The sequence below is a fragment of the Tupaia chinensis genome, unplaced genomic scaffold (assembly GCF_000334495.1).
Source record: "Tupaia chinensis unplaced genomic scaffold, TupChi_1.0 Scaffold000322_1, whole genome shotgun sequence".
NCBI classification, from domain to species: Eukaryota; Metazoa; Chordata; class Mammalia; order Scandentia; family Tupaiidae; genus Tupaia; species Tupaia belangeri.
The window spans coordinates 5,965,572-5,984,825 of NW_006159816.1; the positions used below are offsets into that span (position 1 = coordinate 5,965,572).

At 43.0% G+C, this 19,254-nt stretch overlaps 1 long non-coding RNA gene and 1 other non-coding gene across 3 annotated transcripts in view; both read left to right on the plus strand.

Annotated features, from left to right (window-relative positions):
* The window catches only part of LOC102475518 (uncharacterized), a 47,425-nt gene extending 37,855 nt beyond the window's left edge, over positions 1-9,570 (plus strand). For both annotated transcript variants that reach the window (XR_335043.3, XR_003549904.1), the window contains exons 6-7: positions 7,997-8,128; positions 8,668-9,570. This is a non-coding gene — a long non-coding RNA (uncharacterized LOC102475518). The remainder of the gene's footprint in view (positions 1-7,996; positions 8,129-8,667) is intronic.
* Positions 9,571-16,375: 6,805 nt separating this feature from the next.
* TRNAM-CAU (transfer RNA methionine (anticodon CAU)) lies at positions 16,376-16,448 on the plus strand. Its single transcript has one exon. It is a non-coding gene; the product is annotated as a tRNA-Met (tRNA).
* The last annotated feature ends 2,806 nt before the right edge of the window (positions 16,449-19,254 follow it).

Below are 19,254 nucleotides of genomic sequence, written 5' to 3' on the forward strand. Positions count from 1 at the left end.
GGGGGGTGATTTCTTGCTTTCTGTCTCTCTGTTTCTCTACGTCTTTCTGGTGAGCAAACATACCCTATAGCAAAAACCTCTCCAAAGGAAAAAAAAAAGAAAATCTTCATTTCTCATTTCTCTTTTTTCCCTGAAATCACTAGTTCTCAGGAGCCATAGAGGTATCTCTTCTGAAGGCCTGCCCCTTGCTTCTGACATGTCAGTTCTTAGGTCCCACTCAAGATGTATTGAATCATGAATTCTGGGGTTAGAAGCCAGTGATCAGTATTTATTTATTTTTTTTTTGAGACTGAAATGTTTGTGTGTGCTCGCCAGAGACACAGAGAGACAGAGACACAGAACATGAGAAACTAACCCCCAGGAGAAATGGCCACGCTGCTATCACTTCTCCTCCATCTTCCTCTTTGGATTTTGGGCACACATGCACACACACCTGAGTTTCAAGCTGCCAGGTCCAGGGCTTGAACCACAGTTGACTACATGGAGCCCAGCACCTTTACTACTACACCACCTGCTGATTCTGTGATCTGTATTTTAATAAGCCCTCTGGCTAATTTTGACACATGTTGCGCTTTGAGAACCATAGTCCTACGTCAATGGCTTTAACCAGCAAACATTAAAAAATACAATTGCCTGAGTCTCACCCCACTCCTGAGATTCTGATTTAAATGGTTCAGTGTGTGTTCTGGGCATGGGTTTTATAAAGCTCTCCAGGTGGTGGACACTCTAACCAAGATCTGCTGAATTGGCCACTTTCATTGGAAATGGCTAGTGTACACTTATAGGATAAAGCCAACCTGCAGGACTAGCAGATGTGCGAGAGCATCACTACTGCACAATTTTAAGTCTTATCCCCTTCTGCAAACCCGGAACCCACTCCAAGAGGCTTAAGTGGGCCATGCTCTTTGGCTAAGTAGGTATGCGCTTAATAGCTTGAGCACTTAAGTAATATTACTTACTTTAAATCTATAACTTAAAAGAATGTGTATCCTGCAATTGTTGGGTCTCATATTATAAAAATAACAATTAGGTCAAATTAGTTTAGTAATGTTTTCAATTTTTTTTGTTTTTGAGAGGTTTTTCACTATAGGGCGCGTGCACTCGCCGGGCAGACAGACAGAGACAGAGAGACAGAAAGCGAGAAATCACCCCCCAGAGGGGATGGCCACGCCGCAATCCCTTCTCCTCCATTCTCCTCTCGGGATCTTGGGCACGCACGCACCTGTGCCCGGCGTGGGTTTTAAGCCACCGGGTCTGGGACACAAACCGTGGTCAACTACGTGGGAGTCCAGTGACATAGCCATTACGCTAACTGCTGGTTCCCATGTTTTCAACTTTTTAAAATATTCTTACTGATTTTTTCCCTCTTCTCATTTTGTAAATTATGGAGAATATAATGGTAAAATCTACATCTAGAAAAAAATTTAGAAACCTATAAATTCAGTCTTCAGTGAGTATTGAGGAGTAAGGAGAGAATATCTGAAATGGCTCACAGAATAATTTAATAGAGGAAATGAGATCTATAAATGGCAGAGTGAAAGCTTAAAATTACTATCCAATTCCTTTCTGGATTTTTATATTGAAGTTCATGTCATATCACCCAGCACATCTCCAGCATAATGGAGTTTCTATCAACATTAATCTAGTATATTAATCTACCAGCCAATAAATAAATGAATGCATATTACTGAGGTGAAAGCTGATTCTGTCTTTGACATTCACTAATCAACTTAGTACCATGTTCTTGTGGAACATGGGGAATGAAAGTCCATTGACATAAATATCCTGGGATCAAGTGTTCTAGTTGAATGCTGGCTGAGGGAGACTGTAAACCCAGTTGTCAGAAGGGGAAAGCACATGTGGTGATCACTAGACCTGATGATCAAATATCTTCAGGTTTCCTGCCTGGAACATAGTAGGATGCCATTTCCCATTCCATGGTGTTCTCTGTGGCCACATGACTTGTTTGGGTCACTAAAATGACCAGAAGTGGTGTGTTTGCTTCTGTGCAGAAGTTTTCAGAACCAGGGTGTGATATGCCCAACTTTTCTGTAGGGTGACTAACCAGCCTAGGTTGCCTGAGATCAAAGAGTTTCCCAAAGCCTGAGATTTTCAGTGCTAAAACAGACAGTTCCAGGCAGGCTGGCCAGCTAGTCACCCTATCAGCATAATAGTGATGATAATATCAGCTTGGGACCAAGAGTGAGGGTAGTTTGGAGCAGAATTCCCATTGAACAGAAGACTCAATTTGCCTGTGGACGTGTAGCTAGTAAGGATCAGAAATGGACTCCGGACCACATCTATCTTACTTCTGAGTCCATGGTTTTATGCTTCACTCCACTTCAATAGGTAGTCTTTATTGCAGGTCTTTTGTTTTGTTTTGTGTTTTGAGACATTATTCTTTTATTTATTTTGGGCTGGGGCATAAAATGCAAGTACCTTTTTAATTTTGTTTCAACCCCAAGAGACTCTTGTCCACAAATCTAGTGAGAACAACTTTTATAAAATCATTGAATTGTTCATTCACATTTAGTATTTGTGCTTGGTGTTGTGAACTATGCAAAGATGAAGACATTCTATGGTTTCTTCTCTCAAAAAACATGTAACATAGGCCCCAGCCTTGTTGATACAATTGTTAGGGCACCACTGTGGGAGGCTGAGACCACGTTGAATGTCCAAGTTTGATTCCCAGGCCAGCCTAAAGAGGCAGGGCAATGTAGCTGTAATCCTAGCTACCTGGGAGGCTGGAACAGAGGATCACAACTGTGAGACCTTGTCAGAAATACCTCTCTTGGGAACCAGCAGTTAGTGTAATGGCTATGTCGCTGGACTCCCACGTAGTCGATCACAGTTCACGTCCCGGACCCGGTGGCTTAAAACTCACGCCGGGCACGAGTGCGTGCGTGCCCAAGATCCCGAGAGGAGAATGGAGGAGAAGGGATTGTGGCGTGACCATCCCCTCTGGGTGGTGATTTCTCGCTTTCTGTCTCTATTTCTCTCTCTGTCTGTCTGGCAAGCGCACGCGCCCTATAGTGAAAACCTCTCCAAAAAAAAAAAAAAGAAATACCTCTCTTAAGCCAACTGATGGCATGGTGGTTAAAGCAGTTGGATCCCGGGACCAGCAGTTAGCGTAATGGCTTTGTCACTGGACTCCCATGTAGATGATCGCTGTTTGAGTCCTGGACCCAGTAGCACATGTGCATGCGTGCCCAAGATCCCAAGAAGAGAAAGGGGGAGAAGGAATGGGGGTTGGCCATCCCCCCTGGAGGGGGGTTATTTCTCACTTTCTGTCTCTGTCTCTCTCTCTCTCTGTCTTTCTAGTGAGCACACATGCCCTATAGCAAAAACCTTATAAAAAAACCCTTAAAAAAAAAAAAAAAAAAAAAAAGGCAGCTGGATCCCATATGGCCAACTGTGTGGTTCAAGTCTTGGACCTAACAGCTTGAAGAACATGCCAGGTGCATGTGTGTATGGCATGGCTAAAACCCCCAAAGGAGAAATGGGAGAGAAGGGATTATTAGAATGTGGCCATCTCCCATAGGGGTACTTTCTCTTTCTCTCTCCCTTTCTCTGGCAAGCACACATGCCCTTTAGCCAAAAAAAGAAAAAACAAAAACAAAAAAACCTCATTCTCTCTTGCTTGCTCTCTCTCTCCTCTTCCTGTATACTCTCTCTTTCTCTGTCTGCCCTCTCTTATAAAAAGAAGAGTCATATAATATAAAGAGATAGAAGGGCCAGCAGGTGACATAGTGGTTAAGGCACTAAACTCCCACACAGCCAACCACCATTTGAGTCCCAAATCTGGCGTGCCAAAAATCCCAGGAGGAGAATGGAGGAGAGCAATTGCGGTGTGACCATTCCCCCTGGGAGGTTATTTCTCATTTTTCTCTCTCCCTGTCTCTATCTCTCTCTCTCTCTCCAGCAAGTACACATGCCCTATGGCAAAAATCTTTTTAAAAAAAGAAGAAGAGATAGAGAAATAGATGTATATACATGACTAATTGTATGTCCACAATGCATGATTTAACATGATAAAAGTATACATACACAAGGCAGAGTCCAATAGGCTATTAAAACATTTTATATAGGGGCTAGGGGTGGCATGACAGTTAGGGTACTGGACTTCCACATGGCCAACCACGGTTTGAGTCCTGGACCTGGTGACTTGCTTTCTCACTTTCTCTCTCTCTCTGGTGAATTAAAAACAGTAGTAATAAAATTGAATAGTTCTTTAAAAACATTTTATATACTTTTCTGTGCTTTGCAAATTTGATACGATAAGTACTTATTCATTTATGATTTTTCTCTTTTTAGTTTTTGCTATAGGGTGTGTGCACTCACTAGAGAGAGAGAAGGAAAATGAGAAATCGCCCCCTGCAGAGGTGGTCACACAGCAACCCCTTCTTCTCCATTCTCCTATCAGGATTTCAGGCACACACTCATGCATGCCCAGCATGATTTTAAAGCCACTAGGTACAAAACTCAGACTGCATAGTCAGGCATATGGGATCCAGCTACCTTAACCCCCTGTTACCTGCTGGCCCTAATCATTTATGATTTTTAAAGCTTTTATTTTAGAACTCCACCATTAAAAACCATTACAATATCATTATTCTACAAAATGTCGAATCTCAGTGCAATAATAATACCTATGGTAAGTATTAATGCTTTCTCTTTCTGAAAGTCAGTACCAGTTATTCAAAGATGATGCTACAGCTGCTCTTACTGGCTGGTGTTCGGTTGGATGGGAGCTTTAAGATTTCATTCAGATATGTGGACAGATTTCCCACTGTGTTCATATTTCTTCATTTTTTCTGTGTGGCTCAACTCTATATGCCCATTGGGCAGAATTCTCTACCATGGATCAGTCAGCTAACTGACCTAAAAGCAGGGTAGTCTTTGTTCTGTGGAGGACTGACATGCCCAGTATTCCCAAGGGAATCCTTCCTACTGGTCTAAATGCATTAGAATAGAGCCTTATCCAAAAAGGGCTGATGACCAGGCATGGGGCAGAGGTAATTTGAAGCCCAGGGCCTTTAAGATAACTGGGCTGTCTTGCCAGCCCTGGACAAAGAGAGTGTGGTTTCTGGGGAAAGCACCACTGTCCTGCTGTCTGCAGTTGGGCAGCCTCCAGGACTGCAGTTCATAGGTTTCACTCTATGAACACAGTCAGCAGTACCAACACTAGTGGCTTCAGTAGAAGTTAAGCAGAAAATCTGTGCATATTGGAATTGTTTGGGGAACGGATGTAACAATAAGCAAACATGCAAAACCCACTGCTTCGAGATGTTTTGTAACAGCTGTGCTCCCTACAGAACAGTTTTCCTCATTGCCTGGATCCCAGAGCATCCCCTGGGTCTTCCGTGTTAGAATGTTCAATGTCCACAGAGACTTTGAGATGAGAGGGAGGGGACCGTCTCCCAGTGAGATTGATGCAGCAGATCATGCAAGGTAAAACCTCAGCAGGTGAGATGAAATAGAGCAAAGGGTCTGTGTGTCTGTCAACCTCAGATGAGAGATTTTTTTCTGGCTTTCTAGGTGAATAAGCTTCCACTGAGTGAGCCAGACACAGACTCAAATGTCATCATGACTTGTGCGTATGACATCTTTGCCCAAGAACAGTATGATTAAACTCGTATATATCAAATCATTATAATACGGTGTTGGTCAGGATAGGCTAGACAGGAAGAATTAATACATTAACCCCCAAAATACTGGCTTAACATGATAAAAGTTTATATCACGCATCACAATCGAGTGCAGGTAGGAGATTTGCCTGGGTGACTTCTCCAAGTGGTGACTTGGAGATTCATAGTCCTCTCTTCTTAAAATACCATCTCTTCAACATTTGGCCTCAACAATTGCCACAGAGGGAAAAGAGAGTATGTTTAAGATCACGAAGTGGGATTTATGGCTAGCTCTGCAAGCACCGTTTATTACTCTAACCAGAACCCACTCCCATGACCCTCTCCTAACTACAGAGGAGGCTCGGAAGTGTTGTCTTTTTGTATGCCAGAAAGGGAAAATGAAATTAATGAGCTTCTAGCCAAGCTTTGCCGCAAGTTCCTTCAACTAGTATTTTTCTTCAATTATGATTTGCATTTGATTCTATATAAGCTTCTTCTTTGCCTCACACTGTGTTCTGTGATTTCCACATGGCAGCATCCATTCCTCACACCAGGACAATGAGTTGTCAAAATGTTTTATTTTATTTTATTTTATTTTTTTGAGAGGTTTTTGCTATAGGGCACGTGTGCTCGCCAGAAAGACAGAGAGAGACAGAGAGATAGAAAGTGAGAAATCACTCCCCAGGGGGGATGGCCACGTCCCAATCCCTTCTCCTCCATTCTCCTCTCTGGATCTTGGGCACGCATGCACACACGCCTGGCGTGAGTTTAAGCCACAGGGTCTGGGACTCGAACCATGGTCGACTACATGAGGGTCCAGCGACATAGCCATTACACTAACTGCTGGATCCTCAAAATGGGTTTTATTGCCCACATTTTATGGATGTGGATTCCATAGTCCAAAGTAGTTACATGACCTGTCCAAAGTCATGTACTACTAAGTGATAGTCACATTAGTGGTATCTTCCCTACAAGCTCAAACTAGATGTACAGATCTCAGTATGTGAACTCAAATATGCAAGAAATGTATATTGGGCTGTCTCAGTGGCCTAATGGTTAAGGAAGCCAGATTCCACATGGCTGATCATGATTCAAATCCTAGCCCCAGAAGCTTGAAAAGCACACTGGGCACATATACATGGTTATCCAAAATCGCAACAGGATGGAGAAATGAAGGAGAAGGGATCGTGATATGATCATGCCCCATTGGGAGTGCATTCTCTCTCTCCCTCTGTCTCTCTCTGGCAAGTGCACTGTGTTTCTGGCTATTAAATTAATGAACTGAAATAAATATAAAAAGAAATCCATATTTATTATTCTATAAATTGACCTAATTTTATTTCAAGTCTCCACTTAATGTTGGAAGGTGTCCACAATGTCATCCACCATTCTGGTATTTCTCCACCTTTAAAGATATGTCTAAGTTTTTTTGGGAGGAGGGGTAGAGGGATGAGTGGTTGGGTATTTCCCAAGATATTGGGAAATTCATTTGTTCCTCAACTGAATTATTTTAGGAGACATCAGCCAAGACGTCCACAGTTCCTTCTGGTCTTTCTTTACTGATACTGATGAATCTGTGCCTCCTTCCAGCTCACATGACCCATTTCCATCCAGCAGCCCCTTGCTACTTTAGGGCTGCTCTGGGGTCTAGAAAATTCCATAGTTCCACACCACACAACCATTCTCCCGCCACAGCTTGCCACTTCCCTGAGGTAGAGGGGTAAAGGAGTAAAGAAGAACCTTGCCTTCTCACTTTTCATCCATCTTTCCTCTCACCCTAGCAGAAGAAAGTGTTCCTAGTCTTCCAAGGATGCCCCAATCTCCTCAAATCTTTTTCTTCCAAATACTTTGGCTATATTCTAAATCTTCTCTACTCCTTTGAGAGTAATACAAAACACAACTCATGGAAGTTTCCATTTTTATTCAATAAAGGCAGTACAAAGGCCTGCTGTCCAGAGCATAGAGGCAGGGAGAAGCGGGTAGGGGAATACCAAGAACCATTTCTCAATCACATGCATATCACACTTCAGTTGACAAAATCCTTGTGAGGTGAGTATCTGTGTCATTGTTCTGAAACTAACATGGGGGAAGAAGCTTTGATGGGAGTTCTTACATTGGGGACTAGCAGGTTAGGGCCTCTCCTGCCTGATGGGTGTACATTCCCTACCCACCCAACATCAGCTCCATCTTTTATGACTCAATCCTGCAATCCTGATGATAAACTCTGCAGCTAATGGTGGGGACCTGGTCTTCTTAGAAGACATATAGCTGTGAAAGCCTGTGCATAGATGATTTACCAGTGTTCTAAAGGTGGAAAAGATTATTTGTTTTTCTGGCCATTTAAATGTTTATCACTTCCTATCCCTCAGCTATGAGTGCACACCCAAGAGTAAATTGTTCCCAAGGGGCAGAGGAGAACATGTCATTGTACAGTGCAAGCACACTGATGAAGAGAAAAAGAAGTATTAAGAGAGCTTAAGTGGGAAGATCACACACTGCTGGTAAGAGCTGAAGAAACTCGGGCCAAGTGACAGGCAAAGAGACACCATGTTCAAGCAAAACAGTGCTTTAAAAATCTGACTAGTACCAAACGCTCTTTACAAAGTGGATTTTAAAATAATTTCAAAGCACTGGGCTTTCAAAAGATGTTTGTTTTTAAAGAATAGAGTTGGCTTTTTGTCAAAATATGAAGTTTCGGTAATGCACAGTAACAATTGTAGTATAATTATTGGCCACAAAATACCAGGTACCCAACCAAGCCTTTTCTACCCAGTTAAGAGAGCCAAGCCAAGCAAAAATGCCCTGCCTAGCCATACCCAGAAGTTCAAAAGCTCAGTCTTTGTCACCGGGAAGGAATTAATTCAAAGAGCAAAGCCATTATTAGGCACAACCAGGCACTCTTGTAAACACGTTTTGTTAATACATGTTGAGAGTTGAACTTTCTCACATTTGAAAGAGGCCTGCTTGAGAAAGTTCAAACCAAGCCAAGCTTAAGGCTTTTTTTGCTTTATTTATTTTTCTCTGTTCTTTTCTTTTTTAGATTTCTGACATCATATCCATGAGATCCACACAGTAGGGAAGTGCTAACCTTGGAATCCAATGGTTACCCCAACTATCATTTGACTTAAGGATTTTACTGTTCCCTGCTCTTTCATGTACATTTGAGGTACTCTAGCATCAAGGGAATGAACCTGAAAAGAGAAATCTAACGAGTATTTTATGCAAGAATAATAGAGACCTAAAAGTACACTTCCTCATATGCAAGGAAGCTATTTCCTAGAATCCTTGAGCTATAAAAAGCCTAAGTGAATTTGCTTAAGTTAATAAATTTTATTTAATTATGATCATCCCACAGCAAGTGTTTTATATTTCCTCTCTTTTTATTGCTTCCTCTTAGTTACTGAAACAAGAACTTCAATGTTACTATTTTGTGCTCTGATAATGATGAGGCTGTCTCATTTGTTCCATCTGTGCTTCACAATGTATGACTGTGTGTGTATATAATTAAATTGAATAAGACAGCTGTATTGTATGGTTGCTACAAACAGATGTAAGGCTAAAGATGGGGCCCAATGTTATAGGAGCAAAATCCCATCCTAAGTTGCTCCCTCTGTTTTGGCATTCATTGTCTGCACTAGGGGGAGAAACTAACCTTCACTTCTCAAAAATGATGTGAAAAATCTGCGGTGTGAACCTATTCTCTTTTCATCACCCTTGGGTGAGAGTGAAGTTCTCCAGTTGAATTAAAGGGACCAGTTTGTCTTGGTTTATTCATGTCCCATATTCCTAGGAAAAGCCTGGGCACTCCTGGGTCAACTGATGGAGTCTAGCAGCCCTATATGCTTCTTCCCCAGTAGTGATGTTGGTGATGGTTTAGCTGACAACACCTGAGTGTGGTATCTTCTCTCACTTACTCCTCACAGCTTCCTTTCAAGGCTGGTGTCTATCTGCATTTCATGTGTCAGGAAACCAAGGAAAAGAGAGAACAAGTCAGTTATTAGGTTGAGCCATCTGGAATTCCTAGTTTTATAGATCAAAAAAGGTTAAATAGTAGGCAATTCACAGGATTCAACCTGCTACTTGCCTGATAACACAGTAAGTGCTCATTCCAGAGCTTGAACTCTCATGTACCCCAGAATGCTAGCTGTGTTATCTATATTGCAGATGACAGGCCTGGCCTTGAAACGTGTGTGTGTGTGTGTGTGTATTATATTATACAGCTATCATTAGACTACTTCCTTTCTTCTTTAGTCTCTGGTTTCAACTACTGACTTTATTGTAATCACAGTGTAAAATCTGGCTCAAGTCAGACAAGACTGGCCTGCCTGTAGCCTATTCCTGCTCTATAGCTGAAATCAGCCCATCAAACCAACTTTCCCAGGCTGGCTGCCTTGAAACCTGCCTACCCCAAAATATCTTCCTCTCCGATGGCATAGAGCCACATGCCCCATCTCCCCAGCTGAACTTCTCACCATCAAAGCCACTCCACTACAGTCACATGCCTTCCTCCCAGGGTCACTGTTAAAATTCAACTGTGAACCCTGTCATCCTTTCCCATTAACATACTGAGGATTAGTTTATCAGATTCCTGAACTCCAGTGAATTTTGTTTGGGAGCTGGGCTGCAGATGGGTAAGGTCAGGAGCATGCAAGGAAGTGAATCATGGATTATTAGATCTGGCAGTAACATTAGAAGCTATATTGGCCAACCCCAGTATTTTACAGATGTGAAAACTGATATCCCAGTTCCAAAGACTAGGTGTCTTGATTTTAGGGTGACCAGCTATCCCAGCTTGCCTAGAACTGAGATATTTCCTCAAGTATGGGGCTTTCAGTGTTCAAACTAGGCAAGTCCCAGACAAGCTGAGACAAGTTGACCACCCTGATCAGGAACCCCTAACTTTTTCCTTCTTTGGACAGGCCTGCCAGGGCCCCAAAGCTGTTTGGTGCAGCTCTAAGGTGCCAGGTGGGGAAATGACCACAAACATAGCTTACTAAGGTTAGTTCCCTGGAATGATCAGTCTTTTTTCTTTTTGTTTAAATAGCATTTCATATATGCACTTTTGCCTCCATACCCCCTCTTTTTGTTTAAAACTTTGCCAGAGGGGCTCATGTGCTTGCTGGAGAGAGAGGCAGTGCGAAGGGGGATGTTGGGGGGAGAGTACCTCATGGGGAATGGTTATGCTGCAATGCCTTCCACATCTCTCCTTCCTCTTAGGATTTTGGGCAAGCACACACAAGCACCCAGTGTGTTTGTCAAGCTGCCAGGTCTGAGAATCGAACTTCCTGGCCAGCCATGTGGGATCTACCCATCTTCACCACCACATCTTGAGTTGGCCTGTGATCAGTCTTTATATGTGGACTTAGGTGCCACATGGGAGCAGTATATTGCATCTGCCTTGTTACTGACCAAACTCTCAGTCGCTCAGCCACGGCATTGAGGAAAGCAGATTGCATCAAGTCAGTCTGTGAAATTGAGATTTTGGTCGGTTTACACACTTCATGGAGACATGACAGTTGTGTCAACTGCAACTCCTGGTTCACAAAGCGTGTGGGAGAGTGCTCCTGATGTTTGTCTCTGCTATGTGGCTGCTGGAGGTTAGGAATGGAGAAGTGCTCAAGGAGGGAGACACATCAGCAGGGAGCCCAGTGCTACCATCACTTCCTTTTTCAGAAGTCTTGTCACTCAGAGGTTTGGCCTCCTGCAATACGCAGTCATCCTTGGCTAACTTTGGACTTTTGTCTTTAAATGTCAAGCACCTAAATTTCACACTTTTCTTGGTTTTACTTCTCTTTTGCCCCCAGTCCTTGGTTGCTGGGCAGTTGTTTCCTCCACATCCCTTCCTGCTTTCTGTTCGGCTGGAACGCAGCCTCTAGCTTGTGCCCTACACCCAGGGCAAGTATGTTTTGGATAAAGATGAAGGAGGGAGCAGGGGAGGAATAATGTAAGGATCCCAGCCAGGAAGCAGTGTTCAGTTCTCTCCAGTATTCCCTTTCCTGTGTGCACTGCTTTAAGATATCTCAGACACTTCCACCTCCATTCCTACACCTACAGACATCTGCTAGAGCCTAAAGCTTTCATGGTCCAGCCTTGGACTGCCCCTGAAATGTCCTTAGTCCCTAAATAAAAAATTTACTGATCCATTAAACTAAACCCTGTTACTGGGGGCTAATGTCAGAAGCAAAGGCCTCAGAAGTGAATCTTCATTGTGACCTGTATAGCTGATACCCCTCCTCAGCCATCTCAACACTTTAATAAACCTAATTCTGGAGAAGGTATTGAGGAGTTGGGAGAGCGGGTGGTGGCAGGGAACACAGTGGAGAATTATTTCGAGAAGAGCTCTGTGATGAGGATTGCCAAACTTAGCAAAGAAAAATACAGGCTGGCCAGTTAGATTTGAATTTCACATAAACAACAAATAATTTTTTAGTATAAGTATCTCCCATATAACATTTGGGATATATTCATACCAGAATTTGTTTTTTATCTGAATTCAAAATTAACAGGTCATCCTGTATTGTGTCTGGCAACTCTATAGTAATCATGATGTCTTCAAAATATGCAGCCTGGGGAACCAGCAGTTAGCGTAATGGCTATGTCGCTGGACTCCCACGTAGTCGACCACGGTTCGCGTCTCGGACCCGGTGGCTTAAATCTCACGCCGGGCGCGTGTGCGTGCGTGCCCAGGATCCCGAGAGGAGAATGGAGGAGAGGGGATTGCGGCGTGACCATCCCCCCTGGGGGGTGATTTCTCGCTTTCTGTCTCTATGTCTCTGTCTGTCTGGCGAGCGCACGCGCCCTATAGCGAAAACCTCTCCAAAAAAATAAATAAATAAATAAAAATGCAGCCTGTGCAGTGGAGGAGCAGGATTGCTGAGAAGTTTGGAATACTGTCCAAATGTCTGGCAGGAGGCAGCCAGCCCGATAAGGAGGGCATCACGTGGTATAGTCAGGTGGGGTGCTGCCCCCAAGCCAAGCCTGCTGATGCGTGGGGGCATCTGAGGCAGGCCTGAACGGGACACCCTTGGAGACTGGCCAAGATGCCAGTCCAATGGGCATGGTCTGCTGGATCCTTCCCAGAAGATACAGTGTCTGGGTCTAGTGCTGACAACTGACCCGTCCGACAGCCACCACACCAGAACTTTATTTTTAGGTCTGAGGAAGGAGCAGCAGGGTTTTAAAAGTAAGGTAATAGATACAAGGAAAATTACATTCAAGAAGCTCAATCTTGAATGTGAGTTTAAGACCAGGAAATGCAATTCTTAGGTGTAGAGATGGAGGTGGGAGGCTGCTAACATTAAACCTAGAATAGGTTAGTACAACCACTTTCCATGTTAAAATGCTTAAGGCTGAGACTCTCTATTTTTCTCTCACATTTTTTATAAACAAAGATAAGACTAGTCATTTTTTAAGAAGTGGATTTATTTTGCTACCTTTTCAGTTGTTTTCAACTCATAAAAAAAGTTGTTTTATTGTGTTGTCAGCTCCTGTACTGAATACACTATCTGCTCTTACAGATCTGCTCTAGCCTTCCTTTCTACCCTGCTTTGCGCCATAGGAAGCTGACCTAAGGACTTACTTCCCCTCTAGCTTCTGGTTAGGAGCAGCCAGTGGGGGACATAAGCAAGAGACTGGGGAGCAGGAAGACAGGAAGGTCAGAATGTTTGTCATTGGTGTTCATTAAAATGCTCAGGTGGTGCTGGACTCCCATATGGCCGACTGTGGTTCGAGTCCTGGACCTGGCAACTTGCATTCTCACTTGCCCTCTCTCTCACTGTCCCTCTCTGGTCAAATTAAATAAATAAATAGAGTTAAATAAAAGAATTCTTTAAAAAAATGCTCATTTTTTAACAATCTGATTGAAAACACTCAAAATAGAAATAGATGATTTGACATGATAAAATACATCTCGACAGCATTCTGATAGATGGAGAAATGCTAGGGGCATCTCCACTAAAGTTAAGAATAAGACAGGAGTGCTCACGCTCTTTATTATTTAAAATTTTACTGAAGGTATTAGCAAACACAGACATGCTAAGGACTTCAAGTATAAAAGTGGGAAAAGAAGGAAAATATTTTCAGGCTGGCCTCGTAGCCTAGTGGTTAAGGGAGCCAGACATGGCAGGCGGTGGTTCTAGTCTCAGCCCTGGTAGACTGAGAAACATGCCAGGCATGTGTGTGCCCATGCCAAAATTCCAACAGGATGAAGAAATGGAGAAGGGATTGATTGCAGCATGACCATGCCCCACTGAGAAGTGCTTTCTCTTCCCCTCTCTGTCTGTCTGTGATCCTGGCTGGCTGGAAAGGCTGAAGGTGTGAGACCCTTTTCAGAGTGCTCCTCTCTCTCTCTCATGAAATAAATTAATAAAATTTTTAAAAAGAAAAAGTTCTGGAACCAGCAAAATGGCATAATGGTTACGTTGCTGGATTCCCATGTAGTTGACCGTGGTTTGAGTACCAGACCCAATGTCTTAAAATTTAAGTGTGCATGCGTGCCCAAAATCCTGAGAGGAGAATGGAGGAGAAGGGATTGCGACATGGCCAATTTCACTTTCTGTCTCTCTGTCTCTCTCTCTTCTTCGTGTGGAAAACACCCTAAAAAAAAAAAAAAAAAAAAAAAAAAAAAAAAAAACAACCTCTAAAAAAAGAGAAAAAGTTCTCAGAACCAACCTGTTTCTTTCTTTTCTTTCTTCTTTTTTTGGAGAAGTTTTTGCTATAGGGCATGTGCGCTAGCCAGAAAGACAGAGAGAGACAGAGAGACAGAAAGCGAGAAATCACCCCCCAGGTGGGATGGCCACGCCGCAATCCCTTCTCCTCCATTCTCCTCTCAGGATTTTGGGCACACACGCACACGCGCCCGGCGTGAGTTTAAGCCAACGGGTCCAGGACTCAAACTGCAGTCAGCTACACGGGAGTTCAGCGACATAGCCATTACACTAACTACTGATCCCAGAACCAACCTGTTTCTGACCTCCCTCCTCCACCTGCCTTACTTTCTCTCAATTATCTTTGATCCACTTTTTTTCTCAAAGTGCTGGAAATTACTTTATTATGGTATTCCATTACCTGCTTAAAGACTTGACCTGCCAAAAAGAAAAACAATTGTCTTTGCCCCCTCCCTGAGGTTTCATTAACAAAACTCAAATCATACGAAGACTGAGGAATGACAGCACACCTGGACAAGTTTTGTCCTGAGCACTATTGTTCATCTCCCAGGCTTCCACGCTCCAAGGGGAACAATTTACACATCAGTGTTTGAGCAGTGGACCCATTCTTCTCCCCTAAAGATAATTCACTCTGAAAGTGACTTTACAAGCCTCACTTCTTCTCTCTTATGAAGAAGGTACTTAAGTCTCTGGCCATACTTTGAGTTCATGTTTTCTATGGCTCCTGTGTACATATATTGTGTTAAATAAAATGTGTATGCCTTTTCTCTTATTAATCTGCCTATGGTCAGTGATTTCAATGAACCTTCAAAGAGGAAGGGAAATTCCTTTGTTCCTTATAATTTAATCATCACACATCTTATTTATATATATGTATATATAAATCATAACATCACATTGTACACTATAAATATGTACAATTATTACTCGTCCATTAAAAATACAAATTTTAAGGCTGGCCTCAGAGCTTAGTGAAGACTGCCTTATCCCACATTCTGACCACAGGTTTGAATCTGGTGGCTTGAAAAACATGCGAGGCATATGTGCATGTATGCCCAAATTCCTGACAGGATGGAAAAATGGAGGAAAAGGGGTTGCAGTGTGACTATGCCTCACTGTAGGAAGCTCCCCCCTCCCTATCTTTCTCTCCCTGTTTCTCTCTCTGGTGAGTGCACATACACACATGACACATTTTTAAAAATCAAGGACAGAAGTGGTGTGGTGGTTAAGACACTGGTTTCCTACATGGCCAACCACGATTCAAATCCTGGACCTAAGAGCTTAAAAGTCAGGACAGGCATGTGCATGTGTGTGCCCAAAATCCTGAGAGGGCAATGAGGGAGAAAGGATCATGGTGTGGCCACGCCCTGAGGAATGACTTCCCACTTTTCCTCTTTTTATCTCCCTCCAGCAAGCACACACATCCTATGGCCAAAATCTATCAAAAAGTTTTTAAATTTTTTTAAGTTTTTCTTTTTTTTTTTTTTTTTTTTTAAATAACCCAGGAGCAGTGGTGCATGCCTGGAGTCCCAATTACTTAGGAGGCTGAGGCAGGAGGATTATGAGTTCAAGGAGAGCCTGAGCAGCAAAGCGAGACCCTGTACCTTAAAAAAAAAAAAAAAAAGGAATTATTTAATTTTATTTATGCATTTATTTAAATTTGACCAGTGAGGGACAGTGAGAGAGAGAGAGAAAGTGAGAAAGCAAACCGCCAGGTCCAGGACTTGAACCATAGTTGGTCATGTTGGAGTCCAGCACCCTTAACCACTATGCCATCTGGCAGCCCCAGACCCTGTATCTTAAAAAAAAAAAAAAAAAAAAATGGACCTGGGGACCAGCAGGTGGCATAGTGGTTAAGGTGCTGGGCTCCCACATGGTTAACCATGGTTCAACCGTGGCAGCTTGAAACTCACACTGGCACAAGTACATGCATGCCCACAATCTCAAGAGGAGAATAGAGAAGGGATTGTGGTACAGCCGTTTCCCCTGGGGAGTGATTTTTCACTTTCTCTCTCTGTCTGTCAGGTGAGCACATGAACCCTATAACAAAAAAAAAAATCTCTCTTTTTCAAATATTTAGTTGCCTCCTTAGCGCAGTAGGCAGCGCATCAGTCTCATAATCTGAAGGTCCTGAGTTCGAACCTCAGAGGGGGCAGCGAGGTTACCTTTGGGAACCAGCAGTTAGCATAACGGCTATGTCGCTGGACTCCCACGTAGTCGACTGTGGTTCGTGTCCCGGACCCGGTGGCTTAAAACTCACGCCAGGTGCGTGTGCGGGCATGCCCAAGATCCCGAGAGGAGAACAGAGGAGAAGGGACTGCGGTGTGACCATCCCCCCTGGGGGGTGATTTCTCGTTTTCTGTCTGTCTCTCTCTGTCTTTCTGGCGTGCGCACGCGCTCTATAGCGAAGACCTCTCCCAAAAATAAATAAATAAAGTATTTATTTATTTGTTTGTTATTATTATTATTTAATTTGTCCAGAGAGAGAGAGAGAGAGACAGTAAGCCACCAGGTCCCTGGTCAGTCATATGGGAGTCCAGCACGTTAATCACCATGCCACTTGCTGGCCCCAACAAAAATCTCTTAGGAAAAAAAGGACCTCTAGATAGACAGTTATTCATTGTAGCATTACTTATAATAGCAATATTGGAAGCAACACAATGTCCATAAATATGAAACTATTTAAATAAATCATGATGTATCCATGTAATGGAATATTATCAGCCATAAAAAGAAATAAGCATTTTTAAAAAAAGAAAGAAAGAAATATATAGAAACAGAATGAAGATGTATTATGTACTCTATTGATGTGGAAAATCTCCAAGACTTTTTTTTTTTTTTTTTTGGAGAGGTTTTCACTATAGGGCACGTGCGCTCGCCAGACAGACAGAGACATAGAGACAGAAAGCAAGAAATCACCCCCCAGGGGGGATGGTCATGCCGCAATCCCTTCTCCTCCATTCTCCTCTCAGGATCTTGGGCACGCACACACGCGTCCGGCGTGAGTTTTAAGCCACTGGGTCCAGGAGGCGAACCTCAGTCGACTACGTGGGAGTCCAGCGACATAGCCATTACACTAACTGCTGGTTCCCTCCAAGACATTTTTGATGAAAAAACACAAGGTATGGAGCAATATGCACTGTCTGCTACCTTTTGTGTGAAAAAGAAAGCAAACTGAATACATGCTAATGTTTGCATGATATACATAAACAACTCTGAAATGATTCCTAGAACCCAATGGCAGTAGGTTATGAGGAGAAAAAGAGGTGATCTAATGAATGGGAAACGGGATAAAAAAAAATTTTTTTTTCACTATGGGGCACATGCACCCACCAGAGAGAAAAAAGTGAGAAACCACCTTTGAGGGGATGGCCATGCTGCAATACCTTCTTCCTCTTGGGATTTTGGGCACACACACAAACATTCCCAGCATGATTTTCTAGCCACTGGGTCCAGGACTTGAACTATATAACCAGTCATGTGGGTTCCAGTGCCTTAACCTCCATGCCACTTGCTGGTTCCAGAAAAGATATATGTGTGTGTGTGTGTATTAATATTTCATCTCACATATTATATATATATATATTTTTTTTTTTTTAAGGTTTTGCCATAGGGCAAATGTGCTTGCCAAAGACAGACATTCTCCTGGGGCTTGGGGCACACGCACATGTGCCCAGTGTGAATTTTAAGCCACTGGGTCTGGGACTCAGATCACACAGTCGGCAATGTGGGAGTCCAGGGCCTTAACCACCATACCACCTGCTAGCCCCTCTTTTATATTATTTTTACTTTTAATTTTTTTTTTTTTTTGGAGAGGTCTTTGCTATAGGGCACGTGTGCTCATCAGAAAGACCGAGAGAGACAGAGAGACAGAAAGCAAGAAAAGACCCCCCGGGGGGATGGCCATGCCACAGTGTCTTCTGTTTTCTCCTCTTGGGATTTTGGGCATGCATGCCCACGCACCCGGTGTGAGTATAAGCCACCAGGTCTGGGACTTGAACCGCAGTCAGCTACATGGGAATCCAGCAACATAGCCATTCACCAACTGCTGGTCCCCCCCTTTTATATTTTTTAAATGTTCGAATCTATGCCACACTGTGGCTTCATGGTTCAAGGACCTGGATTCCACATGGCCTACTGTGGCTCAAGTCCCAGCCCTAAGGGCTTGAGAAGCATGCCAGGTACATGTGTGTTCATACCCAAGATCCTGACAGGATGGAGAAATGGAGAAGAGACTGAGTATGACCAAGCCCCACTGAGGATTGCTTTCTCCCCCTCTCTCTCTCTAGTGAGTGCCCTTGCCCTCCGGCAACTAAAAAAAAAAGGTTGAATCATATTGTATTACTTATTCAAATATTAAATATATAAAGGGCTTGTTGGGGATGGACAGTGGTAGAACACAACTCTCTGCAAGGCTGTTCCACATGGGAAGGTTCTGAGTTTGTATCCAGAGACCTCTCTGAGTCTGTCAGACACACGTATGCCCATAATCTGGGGTTGACTGATGGCTAGGCATGGAACAGGACATTCAACCCTGTGAGAGATGCTGGCTCTCTGCCATGGAAGAAATAAACAAAAAAAAAAGATGCTTGTTAGAAAAGTCAAACACTGGGGACCAGCAGGTAGCGTGGTGGTTAAAGTGCTGGACACTCCCACATGACTGACCATGGTTCAACTCCTGGACCTGGTTGGCTTGCTTTCTCACTTTCCCTCTGTGTGTGTGTCTCTCTCTCTCAAATTAAAATAAATGAATGAATAAATAAAATTAAATAATTATTTTTTAAAAAAGTCAAACACTAATATGCACTGTATCATGCTGGGAAAAACCATTTTATACAGTGTAAAGATGTATAGTGATTAAATGTAAATTTAAAATCTAAAATAATAATAATAACCCAGGAAAACAAACAAACAAGGGGCCAGCAGGTGGTATAGTGGTTACAGCACTAGACTTTCACATA